Source organism: Ambystoma mexicanum, chromosome 8, assembly GCF_040938575.1.
Source record: "Ambystoma mexicanum isolate Mex_15411 chromosome 8, UKY_AmexF1_1, whole genome shotgun sequence".
NCBI lineage: Eukaryota > Metazoa > Chordata > Amphibia > Caudata > Ambystomatidae > Ambystoma > Ambystoma mexicanum.
The window spans coordinates 1092237098-1092264719 of NC_090929.1; the positions used below are offsets into that span (position 1 = coordinate 1092237098).

The 27622-nt window shown below is 48.5% G+C and overlaps 1 protein-coding gene across 4 annotated transcripts in view; it reads right to left on the minus strand.

Annotated features, from left to right (window-relative positions):
- The window catches only part of ZBTB17 (zinc finger and BTB domain containing 17), a 938938-nt gene that overhangs the window by 126734 nt on the left and 784582 nt on the right, over positions 1 to 27622 (minus strand). The gene's annotated exons all lie outside the window — the stretch shown is intronic.

The following is a 27622-nucleotide window of genomic DNA, read 5'->3' on the forward strand; positions in this document are numbered from 1 at the left end:
AGGTCCTCGGGAGATGGCTCGTTCCAAAGTTCATCTTGGGGCTGGTTGTTCCCACCAGCCAAAGGGAAGGAGTCCTCTTCGGATCTCCTCTGTCGCATAGAAAATGGGGTCAGGACAGCAGTGGTCGCTTCACTGTCATGCAAAGGGTCTGCAGGTGTCTCTGGTTATCAACTTCTTCGGTTACTTCTTTTTCCTGTGGCCGACTTGCTTTACTGTCCAGAAGCCTCACCTTTTATGCAGTTGCAGCACACACTCCTCTGCAATCTCACAGCATTTTACAGAAAGGGGCGTTTGGCTGACCAATCAGGACAGCCAGACCCCCCCCAGTGGGAGCTGGTCCAATTCAGGCAGACAAAGGACAGGGGGGTGGAACACTCCCCCCCCCTCCCCTTCCTGCCTAACAGGAATAATAAAGTGAAACCAGCAGCCTTACTTTTGGGAAGAGGGGTACCCAATTCACAGGTGGGTTAAGTTAACCTTCCATCTACTTTGTTACAATGGCAAGACCGTTTCCAAGTAAATTAAGACTTTGAGAATATTTAGTTAATAAGGCACACATCTTATTCAAGGTACGTAAATCCTATATATACTTTTCAGATTGGCAGAACATATTTAAGCTAAGTAAAAACGTTTTGTAACTATTCACACACAGTTTAAAGTTACCAACTAACTCCTTTACAAGTAAGTACACTTTTCAACACTTGTTCTACTTTTCAAGGCAGACCCTTTAAATTATCCAGCCTTTCCCAATTCTAGTACATGAGTTCTCTCAGAGGTAGAAGAGGGACCCTAGTAGGCAGGGTGAGATAGTGCTCAGTTGCAGGCAAAGTCAGAGCTCCTGAGGAAGATTGGGCAGACAAGTAAGTTTTGAAAGTTAGTTAGGGTCCAGGGACTTCAGAGAAGACACCCTAGGAGGATTCCAGCAGTGGGCATGGGTAAACTGGACGAGAGACCTCCCAATCAGAGTAGCACCTGAAGGATACACATGAATCACAAGAGACGGAAGGTAAGTAAATACCCCAAGCCAACACAGTACCTCAGCACAGAAAAAGTGTTGCAGCAGGAAGACTTCAGGATATGCAGCCAAAAAGCTGGTCGATGGATACCTTTATCAAGAAGACAGGAGTTTGGAAGGACTTTTGCAGCAGGGATCACCAAAGAAGCCTCTAGGCAAGAATTTCCTTGCGACTGGATGCAGTGGATTTGGCACTTTTTTCAGGAGCACAAAAGAAGACAGAATATCGCAGGTCGAATTCTCGTTGTTTGCAAGGTCCACTTTTTGGACTTGATTCACGTCTCTGGAGGTCCAGCAGGATGACCACAAAGTTTCAGCAGAATTCGGAATTAGTAAGACTGTGCAATGCACAATGGCTCGAGGTGCCAGGGTATTGGGGTATTGCAGCCCTCAAGGTCACAGCATGCCGTGGGATGGCTCACAATGCAAGTCTTCTTCAGTCTAGTGGGTCACACCATGCTCTGGGTCGGGGCGTCCGCTTCAGGATCCCCAGGTTGATTGGAAGGAAGGGCTACGGCAGGCTCCTGTTACACAGCAGGCTCTCGGTCGCTGGAAATCATCTCATCCTCGTTTCCTTCATCCTCCTCCTCCTCTTGGGTTTGGTTCCAGTGGTCGACTTATCAGCAGGTTCCGGGTTTGGAGTTTTTATCAGAAACTACAGCACAACCTTTGCATTCTCTCCCCGCATTTTACGGAAAGGGGCGTTCTGGCTGTCCAACCAGGACAGCCAACCCCCCACTGGGAGTTGTTCCCTTTCAGGCAAGGTGAAAGACGAAGGGTTGCAGAGTTTTGGACCCCTCCCTCGCTTCCTGCCTTTCCAGACACTCTGGAGCCTGGGTGCAGAATCCACAGGATTCCGGTCAAAGACAAAACAGCCACTGGAGGTTGTTCCCGCCTAGAATGGCAGGGGAAGACCTCAAACAGAAGCACAAACGAAATAGCAAAAAAAGAAGGAGCCCACCATTTTAGAAAAATGGTGGCACTTCTGTGCATTACCGAGGATGAATTAACAGCCTGCGAGTAATAAAGACTAAATGTCATAAAGGTAAAACCACTGCCAACAGTCAGTCATGTAAAACTTGCAATTGTAAAAATGTTACCAGTTAAATAAGAAAGGTGATACATCGTATCCTCAGCACTCCACATAAGGTGGGGTGTGCTGGCTCACTATATAAAATGTAAAGGGGGATGATCATTTCTCTTTACTACTTGGGAACTGTAGTTCACCCAAGTACATGTAAGAGAAATGAACAGGGGAGCCCATAGGGGAAACCCAGCCTATGCCCAAACGTTGTAGGAAACTAGAACGTCAACCATACACTATGGAGAGACAAACAGGTCACCCATAAAAAGAGTAAAATACTAAGAGGGGGAAAAAGATTCCCCTACACCTAGGGAGAAGGTAAAATAGTTACCTAGTCAAAGCAAAACGTTCTGGGGTCGACACAAGTCAGGAAGATTCATCATTGATATGAAAATCTTAACTAACACAGACTAACACCCTCTACAAGCACACTGACCCCACATTCCTTCCACAGACCGGGCTTTGCATTAGCAGAGATTAATCTGAACCTCACGTCATCTCCAGCAATGATTGCCTAACTCGAACCACACGATAAGACAATGTTCACCAACCTCCACATTCATACTATTAGTACACCCATTCCCATGCAATGAGCTAAGCAAAACATTCTTCTCCCTCTTTCTTCCCTGTCGCATTCTCCCGCTAAGTACCATTGATACTTGAAAACCCATAATGAGTATTATATATGTGTCCACAAAAATCCGATAATGTAAAATGAATACTATCGTATCAATATGCTGTGATAATGCCCACTTACCACTTCACATGATGTGCCTCATTTCACATGTTCACTGACATCTCAAATTAAAAAACACAGTTGAGCCAAATCATAGATTCTTTCATCCATATCCATAAATTGAATCAATCACGTCTGTTTTACAGTAAAAACATTTAACTCGCTTATAAAATACTCCCATTGGAAAGGTTTTACTCCCCAGAAAAATCATTTTACTCCCAACTTTAAAAAATAGGGAATAAAATACTCCCACTTCTAAACTAAATGTTATCTGGAGCACTGGCCTCCCTCATGGGACTGCTTCTTTCTTGCTATAACCTCCTACTGCCTTGGGCTGACCAGTGACCCTTGCTTCGCTCCTGTTGCTGCTTCGTCTTCTGCCTTCTGGGCCCTCTCTCCAGGTGCCATCCTTGTTGGTACTTTCTTTATCTGGACCATGGCTGGGTCATGGACTCCACTCCCCAACTGTCGCTAGGCAGGCCTTCACCTAATACGTCAGTTGATCTCACCTGTGCACTGTAAAGGCATCATGAAGTAAACGCAGACAACTGAAGTGAAGTTTGAGCTACAAACCTTTACTGAAAAATAGAAGGGTTGGAAAAAGGGCTAGCTTGCCCTTTGCTAAGGTGGGATTTCCCTACCTAAATAATACTAAGGATAGTCTGCGGCAGGAAGTCCAAAGTAAAAGTCCGTCTGTGTCCAAAGCCTATGCTTGCCCTCACATCTATCTTTATACAATGTGTAGGGATGTCAGCATCAACATGAAGTGTTCACATAAAAATTCAGAGCTTCTTCCAGATCTTGGTTTCTAACAGGTTTCCCTTCCCCATGGTTCAAAATAGCTCACAAAGAAAAGGGATTACCTTCTCCAAGCTTTCAGTCTTTTAAAAACACAATTGCTTGTGATACTTTCCAGCGCCTCTGGTTTGGGTACCTTTCACCAATTTCACAAAGTACAATCCCTTAATTTCAGTTCAAACCAAATTTCCTTCATATTCAATCACAAGCTTCTTTGCAGGTATTTTAAGTGGCTTTTCCATATGTAGGTGTTCTCGGGCTAGGTACAGTTGTCGGAGCACACGGCCCACCCATTATAGGTCCTGCAACCGACAAACCCGGCTTGCCTCTTCTTCCTTGTATGAACATTGCCACTGTTTCAGCTCTACAGTGGTACTTGGCTTATTCTCATTTCACATTCTTATGATCCTTTACCATTGCTTGGTTGGCCACTATTCACTTGCTGCACTTTCATATGTTTCTATGGCTCTTGCCAATTCTTGTTCTCGCAGATTACACAGTTCCTATATAACGTGCGTTTCCACAATATTGCTTTCTTTCAGATCAGTATTCAACTGTACTTGCTTTCTTTCAACCCGGTATTCAAAAAGTACTTGCTTTATTTGAATCAGTATTCAAAAGTGCTTGCTTTCTTGCTTTCATTCAAATCAATATTCAAAAGTGCTCGTTTTCCTTTGGCTCTGCATTCATTAAAGTTCTTACAAGTTTGACATGCTCGCCTGCCGCACCCATGTCTCACTTCTTAGGTTGAGTTACCGGTCGGTGCTTCCGGCACTCCAGCAATGCTTTTGGCCGCTCCCTCTCTCTCTCTCGTGCGGCACACCGCTCTGTCTCCACAGCGGCTCTCTGTGGCTTCGCTTCTGACACTGATGCGTTTTCTCGCAGCTTGGTCCTCACACCGGTTCCCTTTCCGTAGTTCGCTGCAGGCCTCCAGCTTCCTTCAGTCTTGCTTCCCGCTGCATCGAACCAGGGCTCTCGAGCACTCAGTCTGCCACACCGCCTTTCAGGAGAGGTCTGCGCCCCTCCAGCAATCCGTAGATCTGCTTCCACAGCTGGCTCCATTTTCACTGTTCTTGCTGCTTTTAAATCTTCCGCCAGGTTGATTGGTCCAAAAAGGACTAGACCACTCACTGCTGACTTGGGAGATCTGTATTGCTTTTGCTCGCCTCCTCTTCGTCCCTGTACTTAACTGGTGTATGAACGTGTGAGAGTCCATACTCTGGTTTGTCTTTTCCTCGTTGCAGTACCCAACTGGTGTTTATTGGGGAATGTTTTACTGGAGAAATAGGGAAGGAGTTGGCAATAGCCTATAAAGGTCTGGGGGATGTTGGACTAATTATGAAAGTGAAATGGTGGGTACTGTGTCTCACTCAAGGGTGTCTCACCTCCACTCCCCAATTCTTCTGCACCCAGGTAGGCCGATAGCGACAGCCTTTCCCAGGCCACCTGGGAGGATATCTGGAGAAAAGAAGTGAGGACACCCTCAGATTCCTCACAGCACTCCCTGTTCCTGGGCAGCATTCTCTGCAACCAGTGCCATGAGTACTTGTTCCTGGGTCCTGGTGTCCTATCCTTGTAGTTGACTTCATCTACAGGTGTCCACTGGGTTTGGGGGAAGAGGGGATTTGACTGTTCATCACTATGCCCCCCTCCACCCATGGGCTTTGTGCTCTGCTTGGCTGGAACTCTTCTTGGAGGTCATCTATGGTGTCTCTTGGGGCTGGCTTCCTATGCTTCTGCGCCTGTGGAGAAAAATTTGAAATTACCCGACTCCCTATAACCTAAGCAGACCTATGAGATTTGGCCCATTAGGTAAGATTTTCATAATGTGAACAATCTTTCTGACCTGCATCAACCCCAGAAAATGTTGCTTGGACTTGGAAATTATTTTTCCTTGTCCCTAGGTGAAGGGTAATCAGTTTCCCCTCTCCCCTAGTCTTTTACACTTTTTATGGGTGACCCTTTTATGTCTATCCATAGTGCATGATTGGAATTGGAGTTTCCTATAACTTTGGACTGACTGTAAATTACTATGGCAGCACACAACATTTTAAATGCAGTGGCTTCCTTTTAATTTCTCTTTAATGTACTCAGGTGAACTACTGTTGCCAAGGAGTAAAGGGGGATTTCCATCCCCTTTACGATTTATAGTGAACCAGCACACCCAACCTTATGTTGAGTGCCAGAGAGATACAATGTATCCCCTTGCTTACTTACCTGGTAACATTTTTGTTACAATTGCAATTTTACTTGAATGGTTGGTGGCAGTGAAACTACTTAGTCATTATTACTTGCAGGCTGTCAAATCAGCTTAATGCACAGGAGGGGCACCATTCTGCTAGAATGGTGGGCTCTTTCTTTTTTTGCCTTTTCGTGTTTGCTTGTTGTTACTTGGGTCTTCTTCTGCCAACCTAGGCAGGAAAGATCCTGGTTGAAGTTGTTTCTTTGGGGGGAAACCTTTGTATTCCCCGGAGAGGCTCCAGAGTGTCTGAGTAGGCAGGAAGCAAGAGAGGAGTCCAAAACTCTGCATCTCATTGTCTTTCTCCTTGTCTGAAAGGAACACGTTCCCACTGGGGGGCTGGCTGTCCTGATTTGACAGCCAGGCCATCCCTTTCTTTAAGCTGTAGGGAGTGTGTGCAGAAGTTGTGCTGTAATTCCTGATAAGTACGCCGATCCTGTAAGCTGCTGATAAATCTACCACTGGAAACAAATCCAAAGAGTAAAATGATGAAACAACGGCTGTAACAATTTCCAGTGACCGGAGAGCCTGCTGTGTAACCAGAGCCGGATGTAACCCTTCCAAGAGACCTGAGGGTCTTGAATGCGGGTGGGATCCACTTCTCTCAAGAAGACCTGCAAAACAAGCCATCCCTCGATGTGCTGTGACCTTGTTGGCAGCATAAAGCCAATACCAGGGGACCTTGAGCCTGAGTGCAGTGCACCATCATCCAAGGTCCGAATCCTGCTGAAACTTTGGGTGACTCCTGCTCAACCCCAGAGACATGATTCGAATCCCTAAACTCCCCTCACCAGAGTGCAGGACCGAGAAGGTGAAGAGAATCTGACCGGTGATATTCGTTCATCAGGTACTTGGAAAAGGGCACCAAATCCACAGAGCCGTGAGAAGCTGTAAAGAATCCTTTGTTGAAAGCCTCCACAGTCGATGACTGCCACTAGTTTCCTTCAGTCTCCAGACCAAGAACCCAAGGTCCGGATCCTGTGATGCATCCTGACGGCATCCACCCAGAAGCTCTACTTTTCTGCTGAGGTACTGTGTTGGCTTGGGTAATACCTTAGGTCTTGTGGGAATCCTGTGAGGCTGAGTGGGGGATTTGTGTGGTTGGGAGTTTGCCCATAACATCGCCTAGGCCTAATGCTGGAATGCATATAGGAAGACTTCTGTTAAGTCCCTAACCACTTTTCATCTAATTCTGAAGGGACTACTTACTTGTCTGAAGAGATATCCTCTTGAGCACTGACTTTCCTGCAACTGAACCTTATCCTGACCTCTCTACAGCTGGCTCCTAGACCACTATGGTCCCTCTTCTGCCTCTGAGAAAACTCATGCTATGGACTAGGGAAGGACTTCTCTCATGAAAACTATAACAAGTGCAAACGTACTTACTTGCTAAAGAAGTTAGTGTGGTAACTATCTCTGTAATACAAGAAGTTACAAAGTGTCATTAAGTTTATACTTAGCTTTGAGTTGCATACTGCTCCCCTCAAAACTTTGAATGGTGCCCCGATGTCCCTTCTGAAAAGTAATGTGTTGGTACTGTTTCATCATTTCTAAAGTGAATGAGTGTAAAAGCTTACCAATAGGGTTTATCTACCTTGAATAGCAGATGTCATTCTTAAAGTGTATCATTGAGAATGTGCATTCCCTGATCTGCTCCAGGGCATTTCTAAAACAGTCTTGGAGTTAATAGCGGTTTTGAGTTGCTTGTAGCCCCTATAAAAAGTATATGAGTCCTTACTTACCTGTGAATCGCTGAATGCCATTCTTGGGTTATGCTTTCCCTGAAATGCTATAGAGCATTTCTAAAATAGTCAAAGTTGGTACTTATTTCAGAAACTGTATTATACACTTCTGAAACGTATACTGGGTATAACTAGCTATTAGGCAGTGGATACTTATGTACCAATAGGTTGCTTACTTACCTTGGAGTACAGTGTGTCTTTCTTAAACTATAATGGGGGTTTGCTTTCCCTGAATTGCTGTAGTGCATTCTAAAATAGTTACTGAGTGTTCAAACTTATCATTGAGTAGCCTAAGGCCCCCTCCAGAAAGTATATGAGTTACTTAGCCATCTCTGAACCGAGTTCTACAAAGTAATATATGTTGCAAGATAGACTTGTAACAGGGTTGGTTTATTAAGTGATTCTTTAATTGAATAACACTATGATCTGACCAATAGGGTCTACTATCCTTGAATGATTTAATGTGATCTAAAAGTATCTAACCAGGTCTTGTTCTCCAAGAATAGCATATTACTATCCTGAATGTATAACCATTCGGTTTTACTCACCTTTACGTGCTTCCTGCTCCTCTAATTAAGATTATACCTTGGTTTGCATACCATAGGTATTGTGTTTATACCTGATGTGCATAGTACTTACTTCCCCAAGATTAATCTTGGCCTACTGTATTTTATTTTTAAAAAAAAGTTATTTATAAGAGGCAGTCGCGAAGGCACAGTAAAATAAGTTTTACACATTCAGGGCGATGGGAGTGTTTTCATCTTCAGATATCATATCACATACATATATTCTGAATGGAGTCCATATGTCCTTGGGACGATTCGTTCTAGGCAGCATCATAACATATTGTTCTTCGCATTCGTTCACATGCGCGAGTTCCCTGAGAAAGTGTTCAATGCGTGGAGCAAGCAGACTTTTCCAACTTTGCAATATACATTTTTTGGCAACCATACGGGACAAATTTAACAGTCTTCTCGTGACTTCTGCCGTTGCCAATGGCCCCAAATAGATATTTCTGAGGATTGAGGGGAGCCGGGATCTGTGTTATTTCCTCTAGAACCGTGGCTACCTCCTTCCACAACCCGGCGACCAGTGGGAAGGCCCAGTACATATGGAACGAGTCTGCTCGTGGATCCCCACACTTCTGGCCGTCCCCTGTGCAATCTTCAGCAAACATGGCCATCTTGGCTGGTGTGTAATGCAATTTATTAAGAATTTTAAATTGGATCAGCCGGAGGCCAGCGTTCAAAGATACAGACTTGGACAGTTGACAGTACCGGAGCCATTTCTCCTCTGTGATTGTTAACCCTGTCAAGTGGTTTTGATTGTATTTAGGGAAGGGGAGTGTGTTTGTATCATGGTATATCATTTGGAAATACTGGGTCCGGTCCCGGATGTCAGTACGCATACACTTGTGCGACCACAGCTCATCTGGGAATGATGGCCATCTGGTGCTAAACGCCGCTTTCATGCGATGATATTGAAGCATTTAAGCTGTCCTCCTCCCACCGTGTTAATAATGTCATCCGGGGTGACGTATTTGCCATTTGGGAACATATCCCACATTTTTATCTCCCTGTTTGGGTCCCACAATCTCTGAATGTCTACATCAAATGTGGGTGAAATATCCGGGAAGTTCCATTGTGGGGCCTCCGGGTCATATGGTGTCTCTATCTGTAACCTTTTATAGATCCTAAACCAGGCGTGGACAGTGGTACTGACCGGGACAAATTTGCATGGGTCCCTATGTCGCACGCCGAATATGATGGAACAAAGTTTGGTCGGGGATGCAGAGTGTCGCTCTATCAGGATATGTGGTGCAGTGTCCAGTAGATCGTACCAATGTTTCACGAATTGCGCCGGTGCCACCAAGTAGTACAGCTCGAAATCTGGCGCTGCGATCCCCCCAGTGTTGTAAGGCTCGACTAGCTTTTCCCACTTCACCCTGGCTGCTCCCCCACCCCATATGAATGATGTGACCATGGACCGGAGTCTATCAAAAAAGGCCCTGCCCGGTCAGATCGAGATGTTTACAAAGAGGTATAGGAGTTTAAGGAGGACCACCATCTTCAGGATTGCGATTCTTCCAAGCAATGAGATGGAAGCCTAACCCATAGCTGTAGCTTGATATTAAGTGAGTACAATAACTGGTCATAGTTATTGGTATATAGTGATAGTCTATCCTTGGATATAATAATACCCAGATATCAGATTTGTGTGGGTGACCATTTAAGTCCATGGGTGTTGGTTGGACAGCTAGTGGCGGGCGTTTGTGGAAATATTTCGGACTTTGAGTCATTGATCTTATAGCCAGAGTACTGGGCGAACTCGTGCATATCAGTCATTATGGGACCCAGATTATCTTCCGGTTCTCGGATGTATAGAAGTGTGTCATCCGCGTATAATGATATAGACTGAATTAGGCCTGCCATTCTAATGCCTCTTTGTCCATGATTTTGTCGCACAAAAGGCTGCTATTGGTTCAATTGTTAATGCAAACAATATGGGGGAGAACGGACTGCCCTGTCTGGTACCCCTTTCCCAATGGAAGGATTTTGGAAATGGTATGGTTAGTTAGGACCTTAGCTCCTGGTTCGGTGTACTGGACCCGAACACATCTGAGGAAATGGGGGTCCACCCCGAATTTATTGAGTACCGCAAACAGATATTCCAATGAGACAGTTGGCCTACTGTATTTAAAATAAACAATTCTTTTTACAATACCTAATGTATTAGTGTTTATTCAAACCATATGTATTCTATAGTTTTGTTGTACTGACCTATAGCAAACTCTCTCTCCTAAAATACGCATGGCTGCCCCGTCCATGCTACCCCCATCTCAGGTGGCAAAGACTGATACTAAGAGTTGGAGATTCTGTATTGCCTAAGTTGTATGGTTTGATGAAGCTCTTAGTTGGACTTCAGAAAATCTGTCCTAACAGGCCACGTTGCTTCCCATCACCAAACGTTTGTAAACGTCTTAAACCCTGCAAAGGGGCTTATTAACATACTTAACTGAGCTCAGAGTATTCCCTGGTGTGCCATAGGCTCTTCGAGCTTTTTACAACAAAGGTGGCAAATTCAGAATGCACCAGTGATTTAGTGTGGATTTAGTATAATAACTCACTGCCGTTCACTGTACAGAGAAAATCGAAGTGAAATAGTAATGACAAGAGGTTTCATTGTGTCTACCTGCTCCTATTCAGGTCTAGTACTGTAATTCCAACTTAAACTACTGTCTGTTGATCCATTGGGCATGTTTTCTGCATTGTTCTAATGCCCATCTTCCCTCCTTTTTTAGGACTTCTGTAGGCCAAGTACTTACTTATTAGGTTAAGACTCCTGCACTGTATGTACTGGTGTCAAGTGAATCCAATGCCTTCTACCATAACTCTTGTTTTCCTATATACTCTCGATGTTGTGGTATACAAAAATACAAATTCAACAGTGTTGAATCCATCACAGCAAAGTATGTCCTCCGGCCCCACTGAGACTGCAGTGGACCACTTCAGGATAAGCAAATACTAACTCGCCAAACACCTCATCAGAGCAAGACATTGGAGATCAAACATTTGGGGAATGTGGGGTCTATCTGCAATAGAGGTACTCTCCAAGTGAGGGTCAATGCCGGTCATTCTGACCCTCATTTGGAGAGTACCCCTATTGCAGATCGACTCCATGCCCCAAATACCATCTTGCTGCACAGAGGTTTTGGGAACAATTTATACAGCGTCTTTTGTTCAATATGTAGGTATGCTTTACCTAGAAATTTAGGTTTCTTGGGGTCTTGTACCAAATGCTACAAGTCAGCAAGCTGCGTGGGCACGCCTCCTAGAAAATGATCACTAAAGTTCTTGAGCAGCAGGGTTAATTTTCCTTTTACTGAACAGATGTACACAAAGAATCAATCCCTGAAAAGTAACGACCCATCAATTAAATTCCATTATCCCAAAATACATTATAAGACAATACACTCTACCACCAAATTCTTTACTGTGAATCATTCGAAAAGAAAAAACGATAACCCAATACATGCCTGAATAAGAAAAAAGGTTTAAATCAACACACTTTAAAACATATTAAAGAGAAAAGGATGTTAATACATTCAATAAAAATCGATTGCGGGCCGACATGGAATACCAACTATTGGCACCTCTTACTTTCTTTTTTTTTAACATTTGTTTATTGGCAGAAGGTTAAGACAGGTGCAGCACAGAATGAGCAGAGACAATCAAACAACATAGTAGCGTACATTACATCATAACCATTTCGGCCATCTCATGGTGAGGGGGATTACCAGCATTGAAAAGCATAAATAACGCGTTCCTCAAGGTAAATTGGGCAGGGCCGGTGGGGGGGGTGGAGCTCCATTCGACCTCGTCTCTATTTTTCAAGTAGGTGCAGAATTCTGACCACACATTTTTGGGGCGCGATGGTAAAGGTAAGGATCCAATGTACTCTTCTTCACACCTTTGTACCCAGGTGAGGGCTTTCAGCCACATCTGGAGGGTAGGGGGGTAGCGGCGCTTCCAACATTGTGATATGCATATTTTGGCGACAATAGCACTTGCATTTAGAAATTTTCCTTTCATTTTCCCCAACCCAGACTCCGAACAATAGGGCTAATGGGTCCAGGTCTACTGGTGACCCAATTATTTCTGAGAGCGCTTTTGCCACTTCCACCCAAAACGAATTTAGCGCAGCGCAGGACCAAAACATGTGTACATGATCTGCCTCACCTGATTTACATTTCAGGCATGTGTGAGTCGGGGTGCGTGTGAATTTCGCAACTCTATGTGGTGTGTAATAGAGCCTGTTGAGGAGTTTGTATTGTATGCAGCGGAATCTGGCGCTAATGGAAACTTTGAGCGTGTGTGCGCACATTTTGCTCCACAGTTCCTCATTGATTTCCATCTCCAGCTCCCTGGCCCATGCTTCCCGTGGTTTGAGGGATATATTTACTCCTTTTTCCAGCTGCATTTTATACAAAGAGGATATTATGCCCCTACTGCCTGCAGAGTTTGCTATGTATTGGAATTCAGGTGAGTCTGGGGGTTCATCTGGGTAGGAAGGCCACATTGCCCGTATCGCTGCTTGGAGCCTGTAATATTGCAGCATCTCGAGCACGGAGTTTGAGTGTGCGGGTCGCCATGTTTGAGGGGTGATAAATGTACCGTCGGGGAATAGATCGGTTAGGGCTCGATAGCCCAGGTTTTCCCAGGATCGTGAGAGGTGTTGGTCGTGTGTGGGGGAGAGTCCGGGAAATTGCCATATGGGGAGCCACTTATAGCATGGGTATTGTTCTTGCTTAGAATGCAGTATACTCTTCCACGCTCTAATCGTGGTGGCCACCGGGTCTGATGGAGCGTCTGATTGGAAAGTGCGGTGTAGTAGTAGGGTCATGATGTTGGTCCCATCCCCTGCCAGTTTCTCTAATTTTATGTGTGGAGGCGGGTTTAGATGTGTGTACCAGTGGGTGGCATGCTGGGCCTGCGCCGCGTTCCAGTACAATGATAGATCCGGGGCTGTGAAACCCCCTTTTTCATATGGTAAGGTCATCTGTTGCCATTTCTTGCGGACCGCCCCGGAGTGCCACAGAAATTGGGTGCACTCCAAGTGGAGCCGCTTGAAGTATTGCTTCCCGGGCCACACAGGCACATTGGCGAAGATGTATAGGAGCTTGGGGACCACTATCATTTTTATTAGAGAGAGTCTGCCCGCAAGGGAAAGTGGGAGATTGCGCCATTTGAGCATTTTGGACTCAATGAGCTTAGCCATTGTCTCGTAGTTGTCTGCCAGTAAGGAAGCTTTGGTTAGTGACACTTGCACCCCAAGGTATCTGATGCCACCCGGGGACCAGCGTAGGGGATATTCACACGCCGGTTGTTGAGTTGTTATAGTGAGAGGGAACATTTCCTATTACGAATAGTTGATGGTGAAACCGGAGTATGTGCCTATTTTAGTTATGTCCCGGATGATCGGGTCTAGATATGTGGAGGGGTTTCTGACGTATAGGAGTACATCATCCGCGTACAGTGAGATGATTTCCGGCGTGTCCTGTAACCGAATGCCCTTACTGGTGTCGTTCCCTTACGTGATCAGCTATAGGTTTAACGGCAAGCGCAAAAAGTATGGGGGAGAATGGGCATCCCTGACGTGTACCTCTATGTAGCGCGAAGGGAGAGGAGGGAATAGAGTTGACCAGCACCCTAGCCAGTGGTCCTGTGTATAGTAGTTTTATATAAGAAATCATATTTGGACCCACTCCCACTTTTCCCAGCACAGCCCATAAGTATTTCCATGAGACCATGTCAAATGCCTTTTGGGCGTCCAATGTTGCTGCCACCGCATCCGCATTCGGGTCAATTCTGGACAACACGTTGAAGAGGCGGCGGATGTTAAGTGCCGTAGAGCGACCGGGGACAAATCCACTTTGGCCAGCGTGGACCAGATGGGGCATAAATGGGAGTAACCTATTGGTGATTATCTGGGTGAAGATTTTCGTGTCGGTGTTGATGAGGGAGAGGAGCCTGCAAGATCCACATTCGTCCGGGGGTTTCCCTGGTTTGGGGAGGACTGTTATTACGGCTTCTCTTAAAGAGGGGGGGAGGATGTTTAAACTGAGTGATTCAGTCCAGACCCCGTACAGTACAGGTGCTAATATGGCAATATGCTCCTGATAGAACTCAGATGTGAGCCCGTCAGGGCCCGGAGCATTGTTTTTAGGTAGGTCAGAGATTACCTGGACTGGCACCTCTTACTTTCTATCATATCGGGAACCAGCTGTTTCCTGACACTGGCAAGGTATTGGGGAAAAACGAAGACCATGATGGGGGTCTTCTGTGAATAGGGCTAGATTATTAGCTTCCCCCAAACAGATCTTGCCTGTGCTCTGTATAAAAAGCAGCCCCAACCAGACTTGTGAGCCTTGATGTAAACGGGCAAAAAGAAAAATATGGAATAAGTTACTTACCTGTAACTCCGGTTCTCCAGCATTGGTATCTTTCATAGAGTCACATGCTGTGAATATTCACCTCGTCAGGCTAGGAATCCCCTGTAACGGAGCAGTTTAAACAAACTGCAACATTCTGTCACTTTTGTGCTCCATCGTGGTCATTTGGGGTTATAATGCTTACAGCCAATAGGAACACCTCCCTTAACTCCTCCCCCGTCAGCCATATTCAGATCTGGCAGCACACGTGAGTGGTAGTAAGAGCCAAAAGACGAGCCATGCGGGGTAGAAGGGAGGGTCGCATGTGAATCTATGAAAGATACCAATTCTGGAGAACCGGAGTTGCAGGTAAGTAACGTATTCCTTCTCCAGCAGTGGATCTTTCATATATTCACATGCTGTGTATATATTACAAAGCAGTAGTAAAACAATACCCATAACTTATCACTGAAGACTTACCCACCTTGCGCAAAAGGTTCAGCAGAAACGACTGGCCGGCTCTAGACTCTTCTGCGGAATCTGTTGACACAGTAGAACCTGGTGAACATATGCACCGATCTCCAGGTGGCTTCACGGCAGAGGTCAGGCAGCTGAATTTTTGATAGAAAAGCAGTGGTTGCCGGCACTGCTCTGTTAGAGTGAGCTTGGGGCCTGCTGGGAAGCAGCCTGCCGGCTTGCTGATGGCAGAATGAGATGCAGGCAGCAATCGATCTTGCAATAGAGGACTTTGAGAGCCTTCCCGGGCTCAGTAGGTCCAAATGAAACAGTTTATCTGTTTTATGGAATGGCTTAGTACGCGCCACATAGTGTTTGAGGGCGCGCCACATAGTGTTTGAGGGCGCGCCACATAGTGTTTGAGGGCGCGCCACATAGCGTTTGAGGGCGCGCATCACATCCAGCGTGTGCAGTCTTTGCTCTGCTGGAGTGTGCCAAAGAATACGGGCAAAACCGCATACTGATTTAGATTGAAAGCAGTTGGCACTTTCGGCATAAAGGTTGGGTTAGTACATAGAACAGCTCTGTCCTTGTGAAGCGTCAAATAGGGCGGTTTTGCAGAAAATGCCTGGATTTCACCCACTCGCCTGGCCGAAGAAATGGCCACCAAGATCGCTGTTTTCCAGGAAAGATGTTTAATAGATGCTTGATACATGGGCTCAAAAGGCAGCTTCTTAAGTCTTGAGAGTAGCACATTGAGCTCCCATGCTGGCGCTGGACGACAGACAGGTGGAAAAGACCGGAACAGCCCACGCAAAAACTCCTTCACCAGCCGGTAAGACCACAGGGATGGCAGTCATGCAGCACGGTTGTACCTTCTGGAGATCGCAGCTAGGTGCACCTTAATCGAAGAATGTGTTAAATCATATTGAGCCAGGGAAAACAGATAGGACAACAGATCCTCTGGCCGGATGGTCTCAGGTCGCAGCTACTGGTTTGTTTCCACTTACTCTTGTAGCATTTTAAGGTGGACAGAGCACTGGCCCATGCCAGGATCGACCTGGCAATCTTGTGTAAGAGACAGAGCCGCAAACTCTAAGAACACCGGAGCCAGGCAGTCAGATTGAGAGAGGCCAGATCGTGGTGCAGTAGACCTCCGATTCCTGGACAGGAGCGATTGGTGTGGGCGCAGCTTGATCAGTGTTGCTGATGAGAGGGCAAGGAGGTTGAGTACCTAAACTACCGCGGCCACGCAGGGCCCACTGATATCATTTTGCACTGATACAGTCTGATGTTGTGTAGGACTCGAGGCACCAGAGAAATCGGGGTAAATGCATACAGAAATGTCCATTCGCATGGAAACGCAAAGGCGTCCCTCAAGCTCCCTGGCTGGGGAAAGCGGCTGTCAAAGGTTTTGCAGCGACAGATGTCATAAATGGCAAAGAGACCGTACTCCGGAGTGCCCCACATTTGAAACAAGTCAGGCTGGTCGTTGTGCAGTTCCCACTTGTGGCAAGAGCGTAACTCCCTGCTGAGGGAGTCCGCCAGAGTGTTCTGAATCCCTGGTAGATGAAGGGGAATGATAAACATGCCCTGCTGTAGAGCCCAATGCCAAAGGGCTTGGGCCTCCCTGGAAAGCTGTGGGGACCATGTTCCTCCCTGCTTGCGGACATAAAACATGGACTTGTGTTGTCGGTGTAAATCTGTACAACCTTTCCCGTCAGGAGTGTTAGGCAGAAACCTGTGCAGTTCCCTTAGGGACCACTGCAAAAAGTTTAAGACTACAGGAGAAAGCAGTAAACCCAATTGGTAGCAGTCTGGACCACCCAGATTTACCTGGTAGCTGTGGCTGAGCAGTCAGACTTCTCCCAAGAAGAGTTAGGCAGTATATAGACTATACACAATAGGGCTAAAAATACAGTAGCACAAGCAAACACTGACCAGAGCATTGGTATAAAAGTATATAATTATTTATTTAAAAACACACTTGTAAAAATACACTGGCACTAATATGTCAACGAAGTTCAAACACAGTCACTATAAGTATATACACCTCCCTAGTTAATTATTAGACAAGTGTAGGTTTAAAACACCACTTATTTAGCAAGACAGAGGTGAGCGCATAACCGTAGATGGCACTCCAATAATGTATTTAAAAAGGGAGAGAAAAGGCAGAATAGGAAAACACACAGTACCAACACTTTTAAGAACCCACAGCAAGTCAAGAAGAACAAGTTACTTTCTTACCTGGTAACGTTCGATGGGATGGTCCGACGACGTATTCCATATCTATGACATGTAATCACCACAGCTGTGCTGCTTCGGAAACTTGCTCCGACGTCATCCGATGTGATAAGTAGGACGCACGACGCCCGTAGCCTCAGTTGTAGTTTTTTTCCCCCAGAACGTGTGACATTAGTCAACTGCCAGTCAGACACAAAGCCTTGCGGAACGTAAGCTGCAATCGCAAAAGAAATTCTGCAGCGGGGAAGGCAGGGCGGGAGCGATATGGAATACGTCGTCGGACCATCCCATCGAAAGAACGTTACCAGGTAAGAAAGTAACTTGTTCTTCGAGGGGATTGGGTCCTCCGACATATTCCAGATCTATGACAGACTCCCAAAGCAGTACCAGAGCAAGGAGGAGGGAAAGAATTTAGAATCAAAATTTAGAATAGCCAATCAAATAGCAGAGCAAAGGACCGCCTTGTCAAAGGCCAGATCCTGTCCTCAGATGGATTCGAGGGAATAGTGACGTACAAATGTATGTACTGAAGCCCAGGTGGCTGCATCACAGATGTTGCGATTAGGAACACCCCTCTGCAGGGCAGTAGATGCAGCCATACCCCTGGTAGAAGGGGCCCGCAAGCCAGCCGGTGGGTCCTTACCCGCCAAGCGGTAACACTCCGAGATGGCCAAAATAATCCAGCAAGACAAAGTCTGTTTCGTCACAGCTTGCCCCAAACGCCTTCCAGCGTAACCAATAAAGAGTTGATCGTCCACTCTGACCCGGGACATGCGTGAAACATAAAAGCTTAAAGCTCTCCTAGGATCAAGCCTTTGGAGCCTCTCCTCTTCCTTACCAGGATGCGGAGGAGGATAGAATGCCGGAACAACAACCTTCTGGGCCAAATGAAATTCCGTCACTACCTTCGGAAGAAAAGAAGGACGAACTCTAAGGACAACCCTGTTCTTGTGAAATACAGTGAAAGGTGGCTTAACTGAAAGTGCCTGTAACTCACTCTGCGAGTGGAAGTAACCGCAACTAAAAACAGTTTTCAGAGTTAACAGCCTCAAAGGGCAAGAATGTAAAGGCTCAAACGGAGCACCCATAAGAAACGTAAGAACAAGGTTTAAATCCCAACCGGGCACCAGGAAAGGTGACAGAGGGAACACATTAGGGAGTCCTTTCAGAAACTGTGAAATTAAAGGGATTTTAAAGTAAGAACACTCTTCAGATGAGCGCTTATCATCCCCAGGCGAGCCTCTGGCACCAGAAGAATGAAGGATGCCATGAAGCCGAGCAACCTCAAGAACTCGAATGCTTGGAGCCTCTGGGCATGCTGAAACTTGGGCACCATCTGCTGAATGTGAAGAGCCCTCACCACCTGGGGAGGAAAACACTGCCCCAGGGAAGTGTCGAGCACTGCTCCGATGAACTGGAGCCGCTGTGTTGGCGTCAAATGGGACTTCTTTAAATTGAGGGAGAAGCCCAGCCTGTGAAGGGAGTGGCAGGTGACGGACAGATTATCCAGGACTTGCTCGGGAGAGCTCCCCCTGATCAACCAATCGTCCAGGTAGGGGTAGACATGAATCCCCCCTTGCCTGAGATGCGCTGCCACCACCACCATGAGCTTGGTGAAAACCCTTGGGGCGGAGGTCAATCCCAACGGCAGGACCCGAAACTGAAAGTGCGAGTCGCCAACCGCAAACCTCAGGTACTTCTTGTGCTTGGGATGGATCGGCACATGGAAGTAAGCATCCTTGAGGTCGAGTGACACCAACCAGTCCTGAAGCTGAAGGGCCTGGAGGACTTGAGAGAGATTAACCATCTTGTACTTGTCCTTCCTGAGGAGTTTGTTCAAACCGCGCAAGTCCATGATGGGTCTCAATCCCCCGTCTTTCTTCGAAATAAAAAAATAAGGGGAATACCATCCCTTGTTCCTCTCCGCCACAGGCACCAGTTCTATGGCGCCTTTCTCCAGCAGGGCTTGAATTTCCTGCGCGAGGAGCGGATCCGGACTCTGCAAAGAGGTTCCCCGGTGGATTGTCGCGAGGCCTGTGCCGAAAAGGAAGACCGTAGCCGTGGGTTATGATCTCCAGAACCCACACATCTGAAGTAATGGCTTGCCACTCTACAAGATGCTGCGCCAGCCTTCCCCCAACCGGCGAACAATGGGACATGGCCTCATGACTGAGTGGGAGCGGCTGCGGCGTTAACTGAGGGCAAAGAGGCAACTGCCCTTGCGGCCTTGGCACCACGGGTACCCTGTCGTCCACCTCTGGTACCCCTGCGTTGGCCTCTTTGACTGCCAGCTCCTCTCGCTTTACTGAAGGACGAGTAATAGCGAAAGGAACCACCCCTCCACTGCTGTCCCCTAGGACGAAAAGGCGGAGGTTGGCGAACTGCAGCGCCCAACGACTTCGCTTCAGCTTTTGAGGTCTGCAACCTCTCAAGGCTCTCGTCAATCTTGCTGCCAAAAAGGTGTTCACCGTCAAAGGGCATGTTGAGGAGCCGGGACTGCACATCAGGAGCAAACCCCGACTTCCGCAGCCACGCAAACCTGCGTATCACGGTGCTCGCCGCCATGGACCTACTGACGCATTCAGCTAAGTCCAAACCCGACTGAACGGACTCACACATGGCATCCTTACCATCCTGGACCATAGCAAGGAAACCATCCTGTTCGTCCCCTTCGGGAATATGTTCAGCCGCTAACGCAACACAGTTCCACAGAGTGTGTGTGAAACGAGACATGGCACAAATGGAGTTGGCCGCCTGAAGCGCCATACCACCAGAAGAAAACACTTTCTCCGCCCAGCCATCAAAACGTTTGTCATCCCTATCAGGAGGGATGGTAGGGTACGATGCCTGCTTTGCCGGGGCCGTGGCCGCCTGCACCACCAAACTCTCCGGAGTGGGGTGCCTGGTCAAGTAGCAGGGGTCGCTACTGGCTGGACGGTATTTTCGCGACAAGATCTGCCCACCGCCGGGAGACTCTCCGGAGCAGTCCAAGCCGCCGCCACCCTTTTCTGTAAAGCCATATGGAACGGCAGTACCGGGTCAGTTGGGGACCCAACATCAAGGATGTCCGTTAGATCATCCTGCACAAACTCCCCTGGGGGAGCAGACCATCCCAAGTACTCAGAAACCCTAGCCATAAGGCGCCGGTACGAGGAATCGGCATGAGAGCCAGGCTCAGGCCTACAAAACTCCACCTCCGGAGAGGTGTCCAGTCCACTGGCATCATGCAGTGACTGCCTCAAATCGTCAAACTGACTATGGCCCAAGACAATTTCATCTGGAACCCGACTAGGAACCAGGCCATCAGAATCCTCATCCGCCTCTGAAATATATTCCAGCTGGCGAAAAGAAGGCACCCGAGAGTGCTTGCTCTTAACCAGAGCCTTCGCAGGGGGTTCCCCCGTGCCACGGGGTACCTCCGACACGTAAGGCGTCGATGGCGTCGAGCGAATCGGCGCCGGCGTCGAGAGAACAGGCATCGGCGCCGAGAGGATCGGCGTCGAGGAAATCGGCATCGTCAGATGCAGAGCCGCCAGCATCGGCGGCGTCAACACAGCCCTCGAAGCCGGAGCCCAGAGCGTGTCCTTCGACGACCTGAGCGTCGACGGCTTCGACGACTTCCTCGGAGCCGGAGCCTCGAGGACACCCTCGACGGATCGGAGGACGCCCTCGACGGATCAGACGTCGATGTCTTCCTCGAAGACCTCACAGGTGCACACGGTCTCGAACGCGTCGAGCACCGGGACCTGGAACGGGTATGTCGAGAACCAGTCTCCTTGTCCGAACGGGACCTCTCCTGTGACTCGTACCGACCACTCTTGCGAGCAGTGTCTCTCGACCTCTCACGACCGACCCCACTCGGGGGCGCGGACGGCTTAGTACCCTGCGACCCAAGAATCGCCAGCATTTTCTTCCCGAAGGAAGCCCATTCCTCCGGCGTCGCACGGCTAGTGGGGTAAGCGACGTGCCGGGCAGAGTCCTCCGAAGAGGACCTGGAAGACTGCTGGTGTCGGCGCTTCCGAGAATGCCTCGAAGAGGCTGAGGAGTGGCGAGACCTACTCCTAGAAGGAGACCCACGAGACTTCCGACGATGACGTGGAGAGTCACCCCTCGAATCATCCGTCGAAAGCCCCGCAGACCTCGACTTCCGGGGCTTGGACACCGGACCTACCGACAACTTCTTACGTTCGCGTAAGGCTTTGGACGTGAGCGACTGGGGGTCGATAGTCATCCGTGTCGTGGGCCTCCCCGAGGCACCAGAGGCAGGCGTAGTGTGAGTCAGTCACCGACATCTTGGACCCACACTCCCCGCACTTCTTGAAGCCCGGACGCGGGGTCGAAGACGAAGTAGAAGACATCTTCACACGAAGGATTTTCACAAAACAAATGGGTTCGAAGAACCGAGAAGAACAGAACTCCAAAGAGTCGAGGCGTTAACCGAGATTCACGAAGCAACACGTTCGCGGAAAAAATGGAACTGAGGCTATGGGCGTCGTGCGTCCTACTTATCACATCGGATGAGGTCCTCGACGACAGCGCATCGACGTCATCGACGCAGGACGCAGAAAAAAGTTTCCGAAGCAGCACAGCTGTGGTGATTACATGTCATAGATATGGAATACGTCGGAGGACCCAATCCCCTCGAAAGTCAGGGTCTACAGTAGAGCAAAAAGTTCATAGGCCAGGCCCACTCTTGGAGAGAGCAAGTCGGAATGTGCCCAAGATCACACAGTGGAAATGCACTCAATGTCTTTGCAGAAAAGTCAAAAGAGGTTGGATCAAGTCAGAAAGGTAATGTTAGCAGGTCGGAGGGCACCCCAGGATAGAGAGTCAAGGATTTACGGGACACCTTGGACAGTCTGTTGCAAGGGAGCCCAGGCGGGACACAGTACCTGAAATGGTGAGAAAGTTCCAGCGGGGGCAGTTGTTCCTGGCAGCGGGTGCAAGTCGGGGCTTCGTCCAGGGGAAGAGATGATCTCGACGTGGAGGAAAGCTGGAGGTCGTTGCACTGCCAGGGAAGAAACCAGCCGCAGAGTTTCCCGGTTAAAAGGTACTACCCTTTTATTCGTGGTAAGGGTGAAGCGTGGCTATCCGGCCGCCGGGGTGCTTGGCACGGGCGATTCGACCACGAGACGATCCAGGAAGGCGAAAAAGGCGAACTGGTTGGTCCCACCAGCTCAAAGGGAAGAAGACTCTCCTGGAAGAAGATCTCCTCTGTCGTCGGGAAAGTGGTGAGTTTCGTACAGCAGGGCTCCACCGGTGGTGTCGTTGTTGTAGATGGCTCAGCTTCTCCCCTCTTCGGATTCTTTAGGTCCTGTGGCGACTTTTGGAGTTCCAGTCCCTAAAGCCCTGTTTTTATGCAGCAAAACCCCCATTCAACAGCCTAGATGTCACTCAAACATGCTAAGTGGTGAGCCGGGCGGCTCACCACTGGGCCAATCACACAAGAGTGCGACTTGAGTTCCCAAGGCAACTCAGTCCAGGGTGCCTATTCCCCCTCCCACACATCCTGCTGACCCCAGACAGAGTGGCACCATTTGGAGGGCTTCTGTGGAGAAGCCCGCCAAAAAGTGGAACAAAGGGCTCGACTTGGGTTAGAGTTTCAGAGGCGAACACAACTGCCATTTTAAAACCGAGTCCTGGCAAAAAGACCCAACCGGGGAATAAATATTAAATAAATAACCCGGCGGTATCTTTAACATTGCACCAAAAAGTGGCGCGTTTAAAATGAATGGGAAAATCCCATAGGAAATATTCCGGTGGAATATTTTGCGTAGTATCCACTGCCACCAGCCAGAAACTCGACAAGGAGGGACTGGACAGTGCCCCCTTGGAAAACAGACCCAGGGGCAATCGAATTACCACTACCAGTACTTCCACAATATGATGGTTTGTACTGGTTCTGTTCACAATTTAACACTATTAAAGCCAATGGTGACTTTACATGCCCTGGGAGACAGTAGTCAGTCCCAGGGTATGGAGTCTATGTTTGGGGGTCACTATGACACCCCTGTGTTACTGCACGGAGGGTGCTGTGTAACACATACCAAAAACACATGAAGCCCTATGGAGTAAAAGACCCCATAACCCATAAAACACATTACATAGTCAAAGGACATTCTCAAATCATGCCTAAGAGTGGGAGAAAAAGAGTCTCACTCTTAGCAGGAGAAAAAAATAAACCCCAAAAATCCAGCAAAGCTGCTGGGGGACTCACTAGGTTTGGGAAATTAGCCTTAACAGAGAATTCTCCCTAACAAGGAGGGGGAAGGACTTCAGGGTCCAAAAGATTGCTCGTAGCTCCAGCAAGTTTATGTACTGGCTCTTTTCCTCCTCCGACCTCTGACAGTGGGCGCCCAAGCCCTCCAGTGAAGCATCTGTCGTGCCGGTCGCCTGATGGTCCGGCAACCTGAAGGGGGCGCCCTGCACCAGATGTTCCTTCACTGACCACCAGCGAAGGCTCCGTTTGAAAACCGGTGTTAGAGCAATGAGTCGTCCCAGGACCCGGAGGCTTGGATCCAGCAGCCAGCCAGGAATTCCTGCACCAACCTCATGTGTTGATGGCAGTTGGTGATCAATAGGATGCATGACAACATCCCCAGTAGGGATTTGTAGTTGCGGACTGGCGTTACCTGGGCACCTTTGAGAAAGTGCACCTCGTCTAGAAGAGCTGCCCCCTTTTCGTCCGAGGGTCTGGCGGTGCAGGTTTTGGTGTGGAGTCTTGCTCCAAGATAGAGTGCCTTCTGTGATGGAACCAGGCACAACATTGGGAAGTTGATGGAGAAACACAGTTGCTGTAGACACTGGATGGTGGTGGCGGTGTTGGTTTCTACCAGCGGATAGTTTCTGCCAGTGGATAGGAGTAGGCTCTTACCAACCAGTCGTCTAGATATGGGTAGACGTGAACGCCCCTCCGCCGCAGGGGCGCAAGGCATTTGGTAAACACTGACACAGCAGACCGCAGGCCAAATGGAAGGGCATTGAACTGATAAAGTACTCCTGCCACCAGGAAGCCTAGGTAGCATTGGTGTGAGGCGAATAGGGATGGGAAAGTAGGTGTCCTCGAAGTCGAGGGACGCCAAGAAATCTCATTGTTGTAGCTGGGACACCTGCTGCAGTGTGACCATGCGGAACATTTGCGCCTTGAGGAACTTGTTGAGCACCCTCAGATGTAATATGGGCCACCAACCCCCTGACTTGTTGTGCAGTGACTTTTTCCGTACCAGGAAGTAGCAGGAGTAGAGTCCTGTGCCCAGCTAGTCCATGGGAACCTTCTCCACTGCACCTTTTTTCTGAAGAGCTCGTACTTCTTGAAGAGATGTCGCAACTTTTCTGGTTTGTGCATGGGAGGAATGTCCGGTGGCTAGTCTATGAATTCCAGCGAGTGGCCCTGCTGCAAGAATGGCACCCATTCGTCGGTAGTGATGTGTGTCCATTCTTCGACGAACCTCGACAGCCGTACTCCCACTGGGGTGCTGAAGTGGGAGAACCTGGCCCTGGACTGGTCATGCCTCTTTGCCGAACTGGCCGCTAGAGTGGTAGGAGCCACAGTGTCACTGCAAACCCATGTAGGACTGGGACCTTTTTCTGTACTGGTCCCCTGATGAGTAAGGGGTCTTGTAAGAGGAGGAAGACTGGTGCGGGTATCCCACAAAGTCCTGCCATAGTACCCTTTTCCTGAACGAAAGGACTGGCGCCTTTTGTAGTGTGCCCAAGCAGGGAGCAGTTTCCGTGACTATTTTTATGGACCGTTAGGCCTTCTCCAACTTCTTCCCAAAAAGGGCAGATCCGTCAAAGGGCACATCCACGACCCTGGACTGGACATTGGGTAGAAAATCTGTGGCCTTGATTGAGCGAACCCTGCCTGTGTATGACAGTTCCATTCCCAAGCTGGTTAAAGCCATTACCGGCGATGTCCACAGAGACCGTAATGGCATGGTCTGATGCCAACTCGCTTCATGGAAGATGTCCAAGGCCTCCTGCTTCTCGTCTTACGGCAGGAATTCCAGCAGGGCACCCAACTTGTACCACAGCTTGCAATCGTAATGTGTGAGTATGGCCATTGCATTAGTCGCCCTGATAATCATGGCAGTGGTGGTGATGATGATGATCTTACCGAAGGCGTCAACGTGTTTGCCTTCCTTGTCTGGGGGTATAGAGCAGGATGGCGATGGGTTAGTTAACTCTTTCTGGCAGCCGCAGAGACAACAGAGTCTGGTGTGGGTTGAGTGCGGAGGCAGCACTCTCTGGGGCTGTGTCCTTGTTGTCAAACCAGTCTTTCTTAGCCAGGGCAGTCACGTGTTGCACTAAGGTGATCAGGCCATCCTCCCAGACGTCTTCCAACAGTGGGATAGACATGACAGATTTCCTGCGGTGCTCTCTGCGCTTGTACAGAACACTATCCTTTTGCTGCTCCTCCGGCGCAAGGCCGAACATAGTGGCCACCTTGCACATGAGCACGTGGAAGGCCCCTATTTCATCAGTAGAATGTCATCTGGCTCACCATCAGCTGTGATGGAAACATCAAATTCATCAGTGTGGGTTGAGTGTGTGTAGACCACATTGTTGGGGTCTGTGTCTGTCCCAGTATCCGAAAGTCTCTGCAGCACTGAATGGTGTTTACCATTCTGGGGGGACAAGTGATGTCCTCCATTTCCCTGGATGGCCCAGGGACATCTGTGCAAAGTCGCCTAATAGGCTCCGCAACCGGGGATGGTGCAGGCAGCCGTTGTTGCAAGGTTGCTACCAGAGTGGTTAAAGTAGATAGAATGTCCAGTGACATTTCCCTTTGTGAAGGCAGCGATGGCTTAAATATACTGATGTCTTGAGCTGAATGCAGAGGGGGTAACGGTGGCAGCCTGATCAGGCTTGCCTCACCCCGCGGTGAACTTCTGGGAGGCAATGTCCTGCGTGCCGGCGACGGTGACATGACCTCCTCCTCTGCTTCCTCCACATCCTCTGAACGGGAGAGACACGGCACTGACACAATAATGCCCGTCAGCAAGGCCACCCCAAGGTTAGTGAATGATGCTGTGGAAAGACTGTCAATGCAGACACTGTGCTGGTGTAGGTGTCGGACAATGGTATGGAAGAAACCACTTTTGGTCATCGACTAAGGAGAGAGTGTCGCTGACAAGGGTATCACAGCCCTGGACCTAGATGCCATGGACGAGATCCTCAATGACAGAGTTGTTTCGTCGATGATGAGGTAGTCGTGGCCGTTCATGGCTTAGTTGACGGTAGTGGCGAGGTAGTCGTGGGCGTCAATGGCTTCGTTGATGGGGTGACGACAGACGGCATCGTTGGCCTTGGGATAGACGACCTGGAAGGAGGCTTTGTCGTCGACAATGATGGCCCCGTCGCCGATTTCGACGACAAGCCATTTTTCGACATTGATGTTGAAGAGTGGCCACAAGATTTCGACGTGGATGTAGAAGACGTAGCCTTGCTGGGGCGATGGAAAGGGCCTTGGCTCTCTTCCCCTGCCATCACCCCTTGGGCACTGACCTTTGGTGAAGACCGTCCTTGTGCGAGGATCTGGGCTTGTCGCCAGAGGTGTCTTTATAACTCTTCTTGCTGGTGGCCTGGACGTCATGCGACCATGACCTCTTTCTACAGGTGGTTCGCTGGTCTGTCCTGCCCCGCCCTAACGAGGGATGACTCCGTACTGAAGCGTAGTCAAGAGGCCTCGCTGGCGTCCCCGAGCCACACAATGAGACGACAGTGACGATCCCCTTGTTGGAGAACAACTGGTAGATTTTGCAGTCCTGGATGACACGGTGAAGATGAAGGCAGCAGAGGCAGTTGTCGTGGTGATCCTCCATGTAGACATTCTTCAGTCCACAGCGGGCACAGGCCTTGAACAGGCTCCTCCTCATGGATTCCACCATGAGTTAGGCCCAACTGCGCAGACAAAACTTTGTCGAAGACTACCAGCGGCAGGAACTGTCTACAGATGCTAATGCCAGTCGTCGAGAAGATGTCGAAAAATAAACATTTTTCGTGGGAAAGATGTTAAAATCCAAATGTATTAGTAGAAATGTTGGAGATAATTTTTGAGGACTCCCTACACGAACCTGCGGTTAAGAATCTGAAGTTGGCCGACAGGGGAGGAGTTAAGGTAGGTGTTCCTAATGGCTGGAAGCAGTATGACCCAAAATGACTGATACAGCACAAAAGTGACTGAAAGTTTCAGTTTAAGTTTAAACTGCCCTATGTTACCGAGGATTCCCAGCCTGACTTAGGGGAATATTCACAGCATGTGGATCTATGAAAGATCCAATGCTGGAGAAATGGTAGTGTCCAGGGCCTCTCCACATTGGCAGAGACAGTAAGGTGTCTTCTTTCCCCCCTGCCATCTATCCCAGTCTGTGGTAG